The 18462-nt window shown below is 37.3% G+C and overlaps 1 protein-coding gene and 1 pseudogene across 1 annotated transcript in view; one reads left to right on the plus strand and one right to left on the minus strand.

Annotated features, from left to right (window-relative positions):
- LOC138820488 (uncharacterized) overlaps window positions 1-18462 on the plus strand; it is a 110051-nt gene that overhangs the window by 23287 nt on the left and 68302 nt on the right. The window lies entirely within an intron of this gene.
- Window positions 11623-11801, minus strand: LOC138820505 (U2 spliceosomal RNA; annotated as a pseudogene).

The raw sequence follows: 18462 nt of genomic DNA on the forward strand, positions 1-18462 counted from the left end.
TTTTTTAATGTAGGTTCTAGGGCTTGAACCCAGGGACTGCGCACTGTTCCTGAGATTTTTTGCCCAAGCTTAGCACTCTACTACTTGAGCCACAGCTCTTTTTTCTGGCTTTTTGGTGGTTAAATGGAGAAAAGAATCTCACATACTTTCCTGCTTGGGCTGGCTTTGAACTGTGATGCTCACATCTCAGCTTTCTGAATAGCTAGTGTTTTATAGGCTTGAGCTGCTGGCTTCTGGGACTGCAGAATTTTTTTTACAGAGAAATATTAAAGATGGTAGTGAAGAAAATTTTTAAATTACTGTTTCACAAACGACAAATATATATACATAAGAAATTAACTACCTCGATAACTATAATTTTTGATCAGTAATCAGGAATATGTATTGAGAAAAATTTAGAAATACTCTTTAATTTATTTGGCTTATATTTACTCTATTCAGTGGTATATAAAAATAAAAAAATAAAAATAGCCGGATGCTGGTGGCTCACGCCTGTCATCCTAGCTACTCAAGAGGCTGAGATCTGAGGATCATGGTTCAAAGCCAGCCCAAACAAGGAAAAGTCCATGAGTCTCTTATCTCCAATAAACCACTCAGAAAACCAGAAGTGGCACTGTGGCTCAAGTGGTAGAGTGCTCACCTTGAGCTGAAGTCCTGAGGGACAGTGCCCATGTCCAGAGTTCAAGCCCCACGACTGACAAAAACAAAACAAATTTAGATTAGTTCTTTTAATAATATAAAACTTCAAATGAAGAAAAGCATTATAACACAACTTAATTGGTAGTATCTATACTCAGCAATGGTCTGTTCTTGCAATTGATGACATATTTGTGGACATAGTTTTATTAAGTTTGACAATTAGAAGAAATATGAATTAGGTAGATGAGAACCTTAACTTGAGATCACTATGCATGCTTCTGTCAGAGGAGGATGAGCTAAGGTTTTCAGAATTGTGCAGTGGATCTTAAAGTCACCAGCCCTGTCCATCTTTTGTATCAAAGCGTCATCTGGGGCAGTACCCTACTCAGAACTGACTGCCCATTTGTTTTGCTGAGTGTGAATGTTGAGCATGAATTACACTCAAAGGGTCCTAGAGTGAAGTCATAATGTAAGAGAAGCTGCTAAGGCTTTGTCAACCTTTGTATTGACATGAAAGGCTGAGAAAACAGCCCTGGTCCCACATACAAGTCCTCCTTGGTTTAAAGGGTCACAGTATTAATAAAACCTACTTTTGACCTCAAACTTCTCATTAGACAAATAAGCATGAGTCACCAACACTGATATTTAGATTGCAGGTGCTTGTACTGAAACAGGCTTTAAAAAAAGGAACTAGCTTGAATTAAATAAACACCAAGCATGAATTACTATTTGACTTTCTTTTTCTAAGTAATTTATCAATCCAGATCTTAGCAAAAACACTTTTTAGTAATAATCCATGACTAAACAATCCCTTAAGCATTAGTTTGAGAGAAGAAGCACCAAGCCCAGCAAACATTAGTTTCTGACCCAATTTTGATAGAAGCAGATGCTAACCATTCAGAATTCTCACAGAAAATGCTTTCATATGTCCTCCATAGTCAGAATTTTATTGCTTATATATAGATAATGTATATAGATTGGAGAAGATTAAGAAATATATGTATCTAATTCTAAACCTTTAGGGTTGCTTTAGATGTAATATACCTTATAAAAATACGTATGATAGATGATGGCATTGCTATATACAGAAGGATTGAATGTGGATGAATAATGCAAAATCATATATGCCAAGATGTAAAGATCAGTGAGGCCAGCGTTTTCATAGATGTCTCCTTAAAGGATATGCATCTTCACCAGAATGTGGACAGAACAATGCAGAAGTATTGAATCACTCAGCTCCCTTGAACTAAGCTGACATGTAAGAGATTGATGGACATTGATTCAAGTGCCAAACTCAATAAAGGAGAGAATCTGGGAAAGGAGATGGTTAACTGGGTGAAATAAAGCCACTGTAGACAGTTCCAGAAGAACAACAGTGTGCGTATCATGTACCAATCACCCCAGTCCTGTGTTTTCAGTGCTATGGAAGACAAATGTGAACCTTTTCTTCAAGCTCATACTAGTTTGTACAGCAGGTCAAACTGAAAGTAAACAAATAAATAATAGAAGCAAGTTTTTGGTAATAGTAATAATAACAAATACTGGCTGCCACAGCTGTGTAGATTAGAGTTAGAAATTTCAAGTAGATCTGCTAAGAGATAATCACTGAGGAGTTGCCTTTGAAGCCAAGGCCTAAAGTAGCCAGACAATGGATAGGGTGTGGAATAAATAGGAAACACGGAAAGAGTTTCATGGAGTATGAAAACTGGAGCAGAGCAACAAAGGTTGAAAATGGCTCAAGGTGAATTAGACAGGCAGAATCTGAGTCATTCTTTTTTTAAAAAAAGTTTTTTATTGTGAAAATACTGTACAGAGGGGTTACAATTACATGAGCAAGGAAATGAGTACATTTCTTATCAAGCATTGTTGCCTCCTCCTTTGTTTTTCCCCTCCTATCCCTTCCCTCCTATCTCCCCCCCTCCTCGCCTAAATTGTAAAGTTCATTTTTAGACCTAGCGTCTTGTACATCTCATTGTTGCAATGGGTCAACCTGTTTCCCTATTTAAACATATTGTGTTTTCCCTTCCCCTCCCCAAATTATACCATCATCAAATACAGTGAAAACAGGGGTTATACTGTGGGAGAAGGACATACAAAGCAACAAAAAATCCGTGGTACCTTATAAATACATTTGAAACAATAGCAAGAAAGAAAATACCACTTGTCCTTATCTTGGGGTTCATTTAGCTTAACATCATCTTATCTGACCTTTTCTGCTTGTCTCAGACATATACTAGTTATTGCAAATAAGGGAAACCATGGGACCTACGTTTCTATGGGCCTGGCTTACTTCACTTCATATACTTTTTTCCAAGTCTTTCCATTTCCTAACAAATGGGGCAATATCATTCTTTCTGATGGAGGAATAGAATTCCATTGTGTATATATACCACATTTTCTTGATCCATTCATCCACTGAGGGGCATCTGGGTTGGTTCCATATCTTAGCTATGGTAAATAATACTGTAATAAACATGGTTGTGCTGGTAGCTTTAGTATGGTCTTATTTGTGATCATGTGGGTAAATGCCCAAAAGTGGGACTGCTGGGTCATGGGGGAGCTCTATGTGGAGTCTTTTGAGGAACCTCCATACTGCTTTCCAAAGTGGTTGAACAAGTTTATATTCCCACCAACAATGCAGTAGGGTTCCCTTTTGGCCACATCCCCTCCAGCATCTTTTGTTATTAGATTTCCTGATTATAGCCATTCTAACTGGGGTGAGGTGGTATCTCAATGTTGTTTTGATTTGCATTTCTTTTAAGGCTAGAGAGGTTGAGCATTTCTTCATGTGTTTATTGGCCATTCTTATTTCCTCTTCAGAGAAGTCTCTATTTAACCATTTGTTAATCGGGCAGTTGTTTGTTTGAGGATTTGTTGTTGGGGGATTTAATTTTTTGAATTCCAGGTATATTTTAGATATGAGATCCTTGTCCGTTGTGTGGCTAGTGAAGATCTTCTCCCAATCCGTGGGCTTTCTATTGATCTTGCTAGCTATGTCCTTTGCCATGCAGAAGCTCTGCAACTTCATGCAATCCTATTTGTCCAAACTTTCTTTGATTTGTTGTGCTTCTGGGTCTCTATTAAGAAAATTTCGGCCTGTGCCAAGGAGACCTAGGGTTTCTCCTATTCCATCCTGTAATGTTTTCAAGGTGTCTGCTTTGACTCCAAGAATCTGAGTTATTCTGAGTAGAGAAAGTCTGAGTAGAGAATTTGGATTTGCTTGAAAGTACAGTGAATAGAACTGGAGAGTTGTAAGCAAGAATATAACCAAATGTGATTTAAAAAAAAACAACTATGTGATTTTCATGTATTCAGTAAATTGAGAGATAATCATCATTCTACTGTCATCAAGACACCACCTATACAGCTGGACACTTACTGTGTGCCATTCAGTGTTCTTCATAGTTTGCAAATGCCAACTCATTTAATCCTTAGGACAGCACTATGAAGTAGACACTGGTAATGCCCCTAGTTCAAGAAGGAAAGTAACATGGCACTGGCAGGTCAGTTTGGCCAGGTTTACACAGTTATGTATGCTCTCAATTACTGTGCTTTCCCTGGAAGTAGCAGTCAGGAGATTTTATAGGCTTGCTATAGTCTGTGAAAGACATGCTGATGTCTTGGACTTAAGCGTCGACACAGAGATAGTTTAAACAGGGATGACAGCAGATAGGGAGAAGTCAGGAACAATGTCTGCATTTCATGGGGTCACACAAAACCCTAAAACTGAGAGTAAAAACAGATTCAGAACAATTTTGCATAATGATGAAATATGCCCTTTTAAGGAACATCTGACAATTCTGTGACTAAGAAATCAGAATAGTAAAATATAAGAGTGAAAAAAAAACCTCATAAGGAGTTATTTGCAGTGACCTCTTTGTGAGAAGTTAGGAGATGTGCACCGTGGAATTTAAAAAAGGAAAACACGGATATGAGAGAGACTTTCAAGGAAAATTCTACTTAATTTAAAAATGTACTAGAAGTGAAAAAATATATAAAGAAAAAGATTGAAAGCATGTTCCTGAGAAGCCTGCTTTGTAGTGATCTGGATATAATTTTGATGTTGAGCTGGTTTCCTAAGATCCCTAGTTGCCAGTTTTATTAATCTAAAGCAGTGACCTGGTGTTGGATATTAAACTCCACTGATGTTGTAAACCACAGTGTCATAAACAATGGCTATTAGAAGAAGAGGAGTAGATTGAGGAGGCATTGTAAAGAAAAAGTGATAAATTGTGGCATCAGGCTCCATGTGCAGAGTGAAGAGATGACTCAGAGTTTAGTCACTAACACAGTCTGTTCTCTTCTGGCCATACGCATTTAGAAGACTTCATAAATTTGAGCATAGAGGCATATTGGTAAAATAGTTTTCTGTGTTGGCCTTTTATACTCTAACTTCCAAATATTCTGAGTTGGAAATTTAGTCACTTGAGTTGATTTTTCTTGTGTGCTCCTATTTGTGTAGTACAAAAATCAGGTCATGTTTTTCTTCTCCATTCAGATTCCCACAGTATAAATATTTCATGTGAAGTCATGGACCACCTCTTCAGGGACACCCAAGGAACTTTATATCACCTTTACCCAGTGAGATTTGTTTCTGCCTCATGTAGGAAGTTTACTGTATGGCCCTGTATTTCATGGACTCCTGTTGTAGTTTCTTTTTCAGATGTACATTGCAAAAAAGGAAACCTTGTGTCTGCCCTCTCTAGTACATAGCTAAGGACCCTGAATCCCTGAGCACTGCCTTGTATGCAGATGATGCCTGTGCTGCAAAAGACAGTAGTCACTCTTGTGAACGCCCTGTTCAAATTCCTCTGCCTTCCTTGTGCTCCTCCTCTTCCCACCCTGTCATTTGTATGTCCTGGGACACAATTCAGAGAACCAACATGCACTCAGATCCTGGATGTTATGGTAAAGAGTAGACTTGATCCTTGAACCAAGTATGAATTTTAAAGCAGAGTCAAGATGTGATCTCATTTACATTTTAGGAGGTTCAGTCTGAAGTGTGGAAAATGTATTGTAGCAGGACAGAACTACAGGCAAGAACCATTTGAGACTAGCTAACATGGGCAGGAAATAACTGCTTTGGGCAGGAAGTCATATGAAGAAGGTATTTCCCTCTTTCTAGTTTTATTGAAGTATACTTAACAAAATTTGTTCAAAATCAAGATATACAATACGTTATGTTCTTGTAGTGATTATCACAAGCTAATTAGAATATACATTGTTTCCCATGTAGTTTTCTTTGTGCTGGAACAGGGGCTTGAACTCAGAGCCTGTGCACTGTCCCTTGGTTGTTATGCTCAAAGCTGACACTCTACCACTTGAGCCACAGTTCAATCTCTCAAGCCAATTCTGGCTTTTTGCTGGTTAGTTGGAGATAAGAATCTCATGAACTTTCCTGCCTAGGATAGCTTCAATCCTCAGAATTCAACTCCTGGGTAACTAGGCTTACAGGCATGAGCCACCAGCACCCAGCTTAAGTATTATTTTTGTGGCAGTTACACTGAAGATCATTTCTCTTAGCAAATACCAATTCTTCAATGACCACTATCCTTCCATGTATCCTCCCCCCACTATCTCCCACAACAACTTTTATGCTCTTAGCTGAGTTTTGCTTTCTTCTTTAGAAGGCCCTCCCGAGTCTGAGTGCTCTGTGGCCTCTCTACCCTATGTTAACTGCACTCTGGCCTTCTCCATCACACACTGAAGGTGGGGAACCTTACTAATGGAAGGAAGTGTGTCAGGCTCCTCTCGTCAGCCATCTTGCTGATGTTGCCCAGTAAATCAAGATTCAAGTTTCTTTCATTTACCATCATTCTGCTGAGTAGTCCTCTACTCTCAAAACTATTATTTGTGTTTGTAAACAGGCTTTTCTCCATGCCCAAAGAGAATGATTAATGCTGCTGCAGTGTTTTAATGTGCTAGAAATACCACTGAGAACAAACAAGAAGGTTTGGTACTTCTTCCTACAGCAGACCATGGCTCCCATCATATGAGGCACTCTGTATATTTACCAATTAGGTAAACCGACCCTAGATTAATAGTGCCATATAATGACATTTTCTTCTTGGTCACTTATAGAACTATATTCAGACGACAGTGACCTGCAGTTTGAGTGAATTGCTCCTATAATATTTGGGTGAATTTCAGTGTTCAGAGTATGACTTATTTGAGCCTACAATCACCATATTGGAAGCAGAACACAGCTGTGTGGGTGCCCTGTTGACTTTCCTTCAGGTGGGAATCTACATGACTTCCCAGATGAGTTCATAGAGTACAAAGGGTCATGGAGACTGTTCCAGAAGCATATAAAATGTCAGTCAACAGTTAGCTTGCTTTCCCAAACAGCTATATTCTTTATCTTTCCAACATGAACTCCATAGAAACAGCCAAGAATAAGGAATAACTGATATTTGAGTTATATATTTTAAAGAATATTGTATGCTTTTAAGTAAAGCTTTTTTTCTTTCTCTTGGTGGTACTGGAGTCTGAGCTCAGGTCCTTGTGCTTGCTAGGCTGAGCTCTTACCACTGTATTCCCCCAGTTTAAGTGGCATGGTTCCAGACACAGCCCCAGGAAGCCCTGGGTTAAAAAGCCCAGTGTCACCAAAAGAAGAGACAGAGCCGCCAAAAGCCATTGCTTGTATTCTTTACTCTTTACTCTAGCTAAAGTAAAGCTATCAACTGTTCTTTATTTGCTGCTTAATCTAATCATGTTTTTCTTAGTTGAGTATATTCGTTTATCTTGAATTTTTCTAGACACTCCAAATATGAAGTATCTGGCAAATTCCTTACTGTATTTCTAGACTTAATGTTTTACTATAAAGTAACTTTGCTTATTGTCAAAATATTCATCTATTTTCTCTTCTTGTTTTGATCAATGAAAATGATATGTGAGTCTCACAGTTCACAGTGGCTTTGTTTTCTCAGCCAGAAAGTAATGTAAAAAAATTGTATTTGCTAGTCCAGTTCTTCTGTAACCTAGACCATCCTGAGTTTAAACTGCCTCAACAAAAAACCACGTACAGACCTCTTTGTACATATTTCATCTATTTTTATTCTTTCATGGGGGAAGAGAAATCTAGTCCCTATTACTTCACATTTTCTTTCCATTTACCCCAAGTCCAGCTTTTGCCACTGTCAGTCACCTGAAGCTGTTTCAAAGAATCTATGGGCTCTTTATCAGCTGAGTATAATGTTTGCTTCTCATTCCTCATCTAAGTTGATCCATGAGTAAACTTCTCAGTCATTATCTAACTTGAGCCACAACAAATTAGATGCTTCTTTCTAAACATTTTTATTTGCCTGGTTTTTAAAACATCATAGTTTCCTGTTCTTGTCAGAGCCCCGTGGCTGCTGCGTACTACACTAATCATATTCCTCACTGTGAAATGTTGGATTGCCTCGGAGCTCCATCCTCTTGTCTTCTTCAGTCAGTTTACTCCATAGCTCCATTTTATTAGACCTAAAACCTGTTTATATAATCAACCTTTTGTGATTAGACCCAAGATCACTCTTGTGATTCTTCCTTTAACCTCTTAAGATTAAAATAAAAAATTTGAACCAGGCACTAGTGGTTCATGCCTGTAATTATAGATACCCAGGAGGCTGACATCTTAAGATTACAGTTCACCAGCCTGGGCAAGAAAGTCTATGAGACCTTTATCTCTAACCACCAAAAAGCCAGGAAAGCTGTGGCTAGAGTGGTAGCCTTGAGCAAAAATGCTTAGGAGTATCACCCAGACCCTGAATTCAAGGCCTGGTACTTGCACACACAAAAATTTGATTTATCTACATACTTTCTTATATTGAATTACATTGCAGAAATAATCATGTATAATGAAATACCATGATTGAGTTGCAAATTCTCAGACTCATCTATACTGGAAGACATAAAATATACAGATGTACATAAAGACATAAGAAAATGTTGCAGATATGTGAACCTGTCCTCTACAAATGCAAACTAATGAAATGTTGTATTTAATGTTGACTTTTAAAAGTGCTATCTTACCACTGATGACATGGTTTTCCAAAACTGTGATTAATGGTGATTTTTTCAATAACAACAAAGTTAATCTTTGCTTGATATCCATAATAGTTGTATTTCTTGAAGAAAATAAGATACATAGTAAAATCATACATGAATATATACATGAATGTTTATAATTATAGTTTAGATATATTGAAAAACACAAATAAGTTTTCTTCTCATAGCATTTAGTCTGGTGATCTTAGTTTCCATGAACTGAATTTTAGGAGTACCTATAAACACCAAAACCTTTAAAATAAATTTCTAAAATTCCAAAAGAATGCTACCACTTTAATTTAAAAATGTAGTCCCTTAGTACTAATGACTCTAAAATGTATGCTAGTGACTCCAAAATGTGTATTTCCAAGTCTTCTCCTTCCTTGAGCTCCACATTCAAATACCTAACCAGGTGTGGGAAATATCTAGGTGATGTCTAACATTTCAAAATCCACAAATAAAAAATCAAACTCTTCATTGTTCTAACATTTCAAATCCACAAATAAAAAAACAGACTTAAAAATGACAGCACCATATATCCCTTCCTTGAACTCTGTAGGTATCATGCTGTTTTCTGTGAATTCTATCTAGGCCATATTCTAGGAAGAGAGGGATCTCGTTTTCTCCAGTTCACCTTTTCAAAATTTTAAGAGAAATATTTAGCACCTATGGAAATCTACCAGGTAGCTCTAAGTGGAATTATTGAGGTTTTCTCAGAGCAGGATAATTGTTAGAATTAGACAAAAGAAGGATAAAGAGGTCCAGGGGAAGAATATTAACACTGACCAAACAGAAGATAGAACAAGTTTAAGTCAAATAACTTCTGTGATAATTTAGTTTGGATTATTGTTTAGTAAGGTAAGAAAGGGTTACGGAGGTCAGCTAGACTCTGAAAGAAAGGAATAGGTTAGTAGTAGGATGCTTCTAGAAAGGGAGATGGATTTGAGAGATGAGGTGATATAAGACGTATACTATAAACACACATAATTCATGTTTATATGCCATCTACACCTGTATTTTGAGATTTGCTGGAAGGAACATAATGGGACAGGGAGGTATTAATACACCCTTTAAATAAGCAAGTATGATACAAGCTAATACTGATCAAAATTCTACCTCAATTCTAGAAAATTTCCAGGACTTTTCATTCTTGAACTTGTCAGGGTTCTTGGGACTGGAGAAGGTCACAAAAATAAATTAAGCAGCAAAGGAAATTGGTTCCTTGAAACCGTAGCTCTAAATCCAGCGGTCCCCTTCTATCTTAGGTAAATAGTACATTTAAAAAAGATACACTGGCTTTAAAGTACATACTTTATAGAACTGTGCAGGATATGGCAAGAATGAATAGCTGGAGGAAATTCATCATGAGGACGTAGTTTCCATGATGCATAATCATTGCATTCAAAGGACTGCTGCCTTAGAAAAGTGTGTGTGTGTGTGTGTGTGTGTGTGTGTGTGTGTGTGTGTGTTCATTTGAGGTGCTTCTACTAGAATATAGAAGATACCATTAAGTGCTAGACTAGACTTTATTAATAAGTTGTCATTAGAGAATGGCTCATACTGAGTAGTGTGGTTTTAGTAAATATCTTTCCCATACTGCATCAGTAATGCTTATAGTTGTTGATAGTCCTCTTTTCCTAATGGGAATTAGGACACATTATACTTTTTCATTTCAGTATCAAGTAATGTCATCAGTTGGGCTATTATAGTTAGCCTTACTCTTGGGGAAAATAAGCCTAAACAAATGAAAAACAAGATGACAGGATTTTTCTAGGGAAAAAGATACCTTTGAATTTGGTTTCCTTATAGCACATATATGTTTCATTCAACATTATACTTGTCAACTCTGAGACCCTGCTGGGCAGCCGTTGGAAGCTCTTGGCAGGACAGAATTGGGTCAGGGAAATGTATACTAAAAGGACATAAGACAGTTTTGAGGCCAGAAAATGCCGCTGGCTTCCACATAGAAGAAGGGAACTGACAAACGCTCATTGAAATAATTGCCTTATATGAAGAAGTTAAGGGCTTTCAAAACCAGATAAACTATTTGAAATATATGTTTTGAAAAGTACTCTGCTCTCCTTTGGAAGTGAGACATCTGTCATGAGAATTCATAATTTTCTTCTTTTATATTAACTTGGTACCATATAGTCAAAATAATGCCAGCATCTATTTTATGCTAAATAATAGTGAATTATTTAATATTTAAATAAAGAAACATGAGTTGAATAATATATGATGACCATAAATATGATGCTTGCTGTAGGCTTACAAAAGAACTTGATTTTCTTTGCTCATCCAGAAAATGAACTGGGATTGTTAGCTTTAAGAAATGTCTTGTGGGGGGAGGCGGGGAAGGGAAGTGAAGGGTAAACAAAGGAGGAGGCTGCAATGCTTGGTAAGAAATGTATGCATTATCCTGCCCATGTAATTGTAGCCCCTCTGTACAGTATGTTCTCAAATAAAATAAAATACAATTAAAAAAAACTCTAGTATGAGTATAAGAAACAAAATAGGGGGGGAGGGGGGAGGCTGGGAAGGGATGTGAAGGGTAAACCAAAGGAGGAGGCTGCAATGCTTTGTAAAAAATGTACGCATTATCTTGCCCATGTAATTGTAACCTCTCTGTACAGTATGTTCACAAATAAAATAAAATAAAATTTTAAAAAAAGTGAAAAAAAGAGAAATGTCTTGTGTCCTTATATCATACTAGTACAATGAGAAAGAATATCATTAATTTATGTTATGCTTTTATACTTAGATCACATATTGAACTTGGAGAATGCTCATTGACAATCAGGCAGTTGAACTCAATTGTTATTGGAAATTTTATCCAGTAAATTAAACAAATTACTTCATTTAGATGATTTCCCTGCCTCAGTCTCATTTCTTTGTTTAACTAAACTCTTGATTAACTTAGGTAAACTATGCATTGAACTAAAATAAATACAAAATAATGACTGAAAATACAGCTCTAAAGTGGTAAGAAAATTTAACTTCTACATTAGAGGGCAATTTAACTGGATTAGACAAATCATTAGTCCTTGGCAGTCCTCAGATAGAGGAGGTGTCAGACAATACACTGATAAGAACAGATACTACACATGATCTTAGCCAAAAGGCCAAGAAGGCTCCCCTTCTTGTGCATCTTTCCAAAAGAAATATAATCATTATCTGTGTAGGTGTCACCCCTCTGTATATTACCTCTGCAATTACAATAAAATAAATTTTTTAAAAAGAAGAGTCCTCCTTGGTCATATTAGGGATTATTGTTATAATCCATATTAAGACAGAATATCTGGAAATGAGAATAATAACCATTATCTAGAATGCAAAAATGAAATTTTGAATCTGGAAATACAAAACTTATCTTTGGTAAGCTATATTTTCATTTTCTAAATTTACATTTTTACTTTTGAGCTAGAACTTCACAGCCTGCATTTCATGCCACAAAAAGGTCATATATTCAAACAGTATATATTTGGAAAATACAAAAAAAATATCTATATATAATTAGTCATGGGGCCTGAACTGTCCCTCAGCTCTTCAGCTCAAGGCTAGTGCTGTACCACTTGAGCCACTGCACCACTTCTGTTTTTCTGAGTGGTTTTTTTGGAGATAAGAGTCTCATGGACTTTCCTGCCCAGGCTGGCTTTGAACCATGATCCTCAGATCTCAGCCTCCTGAGTAGTTAGGATTACAGGTGTGAGCTACCAGTGCTTGGCTGTTAACACTCATTTCTTAAAAACAAATACCTAATTACTGGAATACAAGCCATACATATACATACACTCAGACTTTGATCAAGCCTCTGAATAGGCAGAAAATTCAGGATAAATTATGTCTTTAAAAAACTTGTGTTAATAAAGATAAGCCTCAGTTCATACATTTATTACTTCATAGTTCTAGACAATCATTTCATTGTTCACTTGCTCAGATGCAAAGCTGTTGAGAAAAGTGTAATGACCTACTAATGTGTTTTAGATTGAGATACATACTCACTGGAAAATAAACTATTTTAATACATTTTTGAGTTTATGTCAGTTACTACTGACCAAGGTGACTCATAGTACTACTACCTAAAGAATAGGCAAGCCCGTCACTGAAGTTTTAAAAATCTGCCAAGGCTCAATGTGTTTCAAAAATAGTGTGTTTAATGCAGGATACCAAAAAACGAATAAATGTTCAGACAGATTGTGAATTACTGGATTATTTATCTGTTACTATAACAAGCCAGGATTTGTCTAACCTATTCTTGCATTAGATTATTTTTAAGAAAAGGATGTATTTCTTTCTGCTATGGTAATTATATTAAAGTGTTTCAGACTTCTCCACACTCATCTCTTTGTTAGGACTCTGCGTACAGTTTCACTGACTCTGGTTTGAGTAAAACACATTTGAAGTGTTTTTCAGGCTAGATGTTAGACCATTGAGTTGTAATTCTACTATGTACCTCAATGCAAAAGAAGACCTTGTGCCAGTAAATATTTCTCTTCATTAAATGGGATTGAGATATTTATTCAGAAATACAAACTTATATCTGTACATGATGAACATTATTAACCTGTTTTAAAAAATATATCCTATGCTTCATATGGTGGGCTGTTTGGGCAGATTACTTGTTGGAGCCTTGCTGTATAGTGGTAACAACTGTTGTTACTACATATATGTTTAGCATGTTTAACATGTATATTCTGAGGATTTTCCCATTTATACAGCTATTGACTGTACCATTTCAGAGATGAGGACACTGACACAAAGCATATCTTACATTAGATTGAATCAGAAGTACAGACTCCAGAACTGGCCCACTCAGATGGTTTATAAGATAGAGAACCAAGGACCGATGGTCAGTCCCCTCATAGGGCATCAGGGTCGAGTACATAGGCCATCACTGTGAGGGGATTTCAATAGTGCTTTGGAATGCCACTCGGTCATAGTCAACAGAAGGTGAAAAGAGGAACTTTCTTCCAGAGACATTCATATTTTGTAGAACTATAGGATGGTCCTATCATTTACAGTAATTTTATGTAAACAGGTAATTGGAGAAACTTTTCTAACTAAGGAATTTCATAAAAACTATGGATTTCTAACTTAAGTCTTTTGAACAAAATTGCTGGGCAGAGAGCCCAGAAATGCTTCCCAGGTGATTCTGATGATCATCCAATTTTGGCCTCAGTATTAGAACAATTTGGCTTTTGTTATAAGGATAACAACTTCAGTATCTCTCGGCCTTTAATCAAAGACATTTCTCAGTGGTTATTTCTTACCATGCCATATACTGGTGTTGGCTGCCGCCACCACAGGCTTTGTGGTCAAAGGCTTTCATGCCTGTTGTGTTAGACCAACTAGTGCATAGTGATGTAATTTGGGAACTGTATATTTGTGAAGCTGATTTGCAGAAATGATGTCTGCTCTAAATCAAACCACTGATACATGCTTAATCAGAACCCGAGGCACTGAGACAAGCCTTAAAGAAGCTTTGGAACATACTTGAAACAGTAAATGAGAGAACAGTTGTCAGTGTCAGAAATATTTTGGAAGTGTCTGGCAATTTCAAATTTAGCAAGGAAGGTAATTTTACTTATTGAACAAAAGTGATTTATAAATAATTCTGGGAAATTAAGCAGCTGGACTAGCATAGGACTTGCATATTTCACAATGTTTAAATGATTCCAAAGGCAACTCAGAATAAATCTCAACAATTTAAAATATTTTTTTTTCTTATCCTCAGGGAAACCTAACAAAAAAGATCAGTGCTTAAAAGAAGTGATCTCTCATTTCTATTATATATGTATATATATATGTGTGTGTATGTGTATAAAGTGTACATATACACACATACACATACATATACACACATGGATTTTTGTGAAAACTCATTAAGAACCCTAAATTTTGATGAGTAGAGAACCTCACATTTCATTAAGTCCTTTTTTTCAATCAAGGCTGAAGAGTGATGAGTACTAACAGTGGGAGCAGAAGCCCATTTCCTTTACTTACCAGACCCAGACTTCTCTATGACTTTGGATTGCCATGTCAGTCTCAGTATCTGGCCACGAGGAGAAACAAGGAGTTCTTCATCAGAAGCATACCAAAGGGTGAAGAGAATGTAGTTCTTCTTATATTAGTACTGCTATGTCTCCAGAGATATAGAGGGTTAAAAAGAAAATTTTGTGGATGAGACTTAAGAACAAGGCTCATTTGTGTCAGGAAAACAATATAAACATTTTAAATGCGTTCCTCCTTTAATAGCCAAGTAATTTATGTAAATGGATACCATTCCTTAGCCCCTCTATGTATTTTAGAATCAACAATGCCTTCCATATATGACTTAACTCTGGAATCAATTATGGTCTAGAATGAAAAATGCTGGAAGAAAAGGATGTAGGGGACACTAGGGACAAACAGTCGTCTCTAGCCATGTTACATTAATTGAGGGTAGTTTCCTCCCTTACTTGTACATGTTCTCTCTTAAGTAGCAGTGATGTTTTTCCTCATGTGTGCAGGAAACTAGCATTCCTGCTGAGATAGTGATTTAGGAACCCTACTTATCGCTTAGGCAGGACTACTGTGTGTCTTTGAGTGCCATCTTAAGGCACTATTAGAGCATGAAGACTAAATGATTACTATGAGAAAAAAGTATATATCATCATGCTGTTTCCCCAGTAACCGCACGTATGCTGTGTTTATCCATGCCCTTGCAGTTTGATCATTCTGTATTGTTTTGAATCTTTTTTAACTCATCCTGCCCATCATTTAGACCTCAATTTAAGGTTCACTTTACTCGTGATTCCTTCTGAAACACTTATCTCACACCCTAGTATTGATGTTGATGGACTCAAAGGCTTGTGGTATCACTTGCCATTATTGGGTTTAGTTTATTGTGGATGATGGACTAAGGCCTTTCATTGATCCATTAACTCACACAGTCATTCTCTAAGTCTTTGTTTAGAGTACCTGTGTTTCATGCTTGGTCTTATTGTAGGAGGAGTTAAATCTTAGCACTTTGTTTTATGAACTCTGGAAACAGTTTCATTTTTCTATTAAAAATGTTTGAATTCATGGAAATACTTGAAAATTGCAAATCTTGCTTTCACAAGCCATATATTTCAAGTATAGAAAGTTATGCACTACACTTTATTTTCATTAAATAAATGTATAGCTAAAATGTCAGGAATCTTCACAATTCTCTGAAGTAAACTGCTTAATAATTACTAGAAGAGCTATTTGTCTCCAGAGAGTTCCTTTCCAGACTAAGAACTTCTTTTATAATACAAATTGCTCTAAATCTCATCCATATTTCACAAAGCATGGTAATTTTATGCTAACAGTGTTAGTAGCCATGGCACACAGGCTGCTTTGTAGCAATTGTGAGGACTGAAATTGTTACAACAGTTTGCTATTAGCTCATACCCTGGCTCAATGCACTGAATGTGATAATGAGCCTTAATTGTGTTGGCTTAAATTCTGGTTTAAATGTGGTGTTAAGAATACTTAATGGTAGCCAGGTGCGCTTGTGGCTCACACCTGTAATCCTAGCTACTCAGGAGGCTGAGATCTGAGGATCACAGTTCAAAGCCAGCTTGGCCAGGAAAGTCCCCATGAGACACATCTCCAGTTAATCACTCAAAAACTAGAAGTGGAGTTGTGGCTCAAAGTGGAACTGTGTTAGCCTTGAGGAGAAGAGCTCAGGGACAACATCTAGGCCCTAAGGTCAAACCCCACAACCGACCAAAAAATAAATAAATAAAAATAAGTAAGTAAATAAATAAATAGCTTGTTTTTCTTGACAGTAACCCACTTAATAATTCAGTTATGCTACTGTATATATGGATTTATTCTGAAATTAAAACATACTGCAAACAATGAAAACCTAACAGATGGAAGAAGACTGTGTTGTCTTTCCTAATGGCATGCTCCGGAGGAGACAGTATAACATATTAAACACTAATGTATCTATAGACATAGATATAGCTCCCCTCTGTGAGCTAGACTCCCAGGGGGATCGTGAATTTGATGACAGCCCGGGGAAGTAACTGAGACCTTATCTCAGAAGCACCACAGTATTCACAAGGCTGGGGGCATAGCTCAAATGACAGAATACTTGCCTAATATGTATGAGGTTCTGGATTAAATCCAGTACCACACACAAAAAGGGAAAAATAGGATTTAGAAGCTTGCATTTTGAAATTTAACTTTGAGGGCTAATTTAGATGGCTCATGTCTGAACCTCAGTTAGATATGTGGCAGATTTAGGAGGCGCCTCATCTGAGGCTGGGCTTGGGCACAAAACAGCTCCTTTAGCTGGGCAGGCACTCTTACCACTTGGGACATACTGTCAGAAACCTTTTGCCTTAGTTCTTTTTCAGACAGGATCTCATATTTGTGCTTAGAGTAGGCCTGGGACCTCAATATTACTCCCTCTACCTGTCACATAACTGGGTAACAGGCATGTACCGCCATACCAATTTGTAAAATAGGCTCTTTTCCCCCAAGACTGAGCATAGCTACAATCCTCTCACTCGATGCCTTTCCCCATGTTATGTTTGTTTGTTTGTTTGGTCGGTTGTAGGGCTTGAACTCTGGGCTTGGGCGCTGTCCCTGTGCTCTTCAGCTCAAGGCAAGCGCTCTACCACTTGAGCCACAGCACCACTTCTGGTTTTCTAATGGTTTATTGGAGATAGGAGTCTCACGATCCTCAGATCTCAGCCTCCTGAGTAGCTAGAATTACAGGTGTGAGCCACCAGCGCCTGGCTTTGCTGCTTTTGTTTTAGCTAAGTCATAGTTCTTAGACTTATTTCTCAAGCTTGGCACTTGTTTTTGCCTCTTTAATCTATACCATTTAATTCCTTGTTCATGATTTAACCAAAAGACTTGTGACTGTGTCCAGATCCATTTTCAGTTCTCTCTCTCTCTCTCTCTCTCTCTTTCTCTCTCTCTCTCCTCTCTCTCTCTCTCTCTCTGTCTCTCTGTCTCTGTCTCTCTCTTTCTCTCTCTCTCTCCTCTCTCTCTCTGTCTCTCTCTCTCTGTCTCTGTCTCTCTCTGTGTCTCTGTCTCTGTCTCTGTCTCTGTCTCTCTCTCTCTCTCTCTCTCCTGTTAGCAGTTTTGAAGAAAGTGACTTCTTCAAAGCACACTTAAGGTCTTGAGGACCTTAAGGTTTGCCTGTCAACCAACCAGTTGGTTCCCAAGTTCATTTCCTTCTCTTGGTACTTTGTGAAATAAATAACATGGCATCCAACAAAACAAACCCTGATGTTTTCCCCAACTTCTTTCCTCCTCAGCTACAGTTTTGGTAGAACCTTGGTCCTCAAAATTTTCCTAATCAATGATTTGAACAAATATGTAGGCCAAAGAATAACAGAGCTCCCCAGCGTTTCAACATTGTAGATCTATTTCTTAAGTGCATACTGCTGCCATTTTCAAGCAGTGGATTTTAAAAACAGAACACTCGAAGTCTTTCCATTTCCTATTAAAAGAGGCAATGTTATTTTTTCTGACAGAGGCATAGAATTTCATTGTATATATATACCACATTTTCTTGATCCATTCATCTACTGAGGGGCATCTGGCTTGGTTCCATATCTTAGCTATGGTAAATAATACTGCAATAAACATGGTTGTGCTGGTAGCTTTGAAATGGTCTTGTTTGTGATCCTTTGGGTAAATGCCCAAAAGTGGGATTGCTGGGTCATAGGGGAGCTCTGTGGAGTCTTTTGAGGAACCTCAGAGTGGTTGAACAAGTTTACACTCCTACCAACAATGCAGTAGGGTTCCCTTTTGGCCACATCCCCT

The sequence above is a fragment of the Dipodomys merriami genome, unplaced genomic scaffold, assembly GCF_024711535.1.
Source record: "Dipodomys merriami isolate MVZ:Mamm:240054 unplaced genomic scaffold, mDipMer1.0.p SCAF_89, whole genome shotgun sequence".
In the NCBI taxonomy this organism is placed as follows: Eukaryota; Metazoa; Chordata; class Mammalia; order Rodentia; family Heteromyidae; genus Dipodomys; species Dipodomys merriami.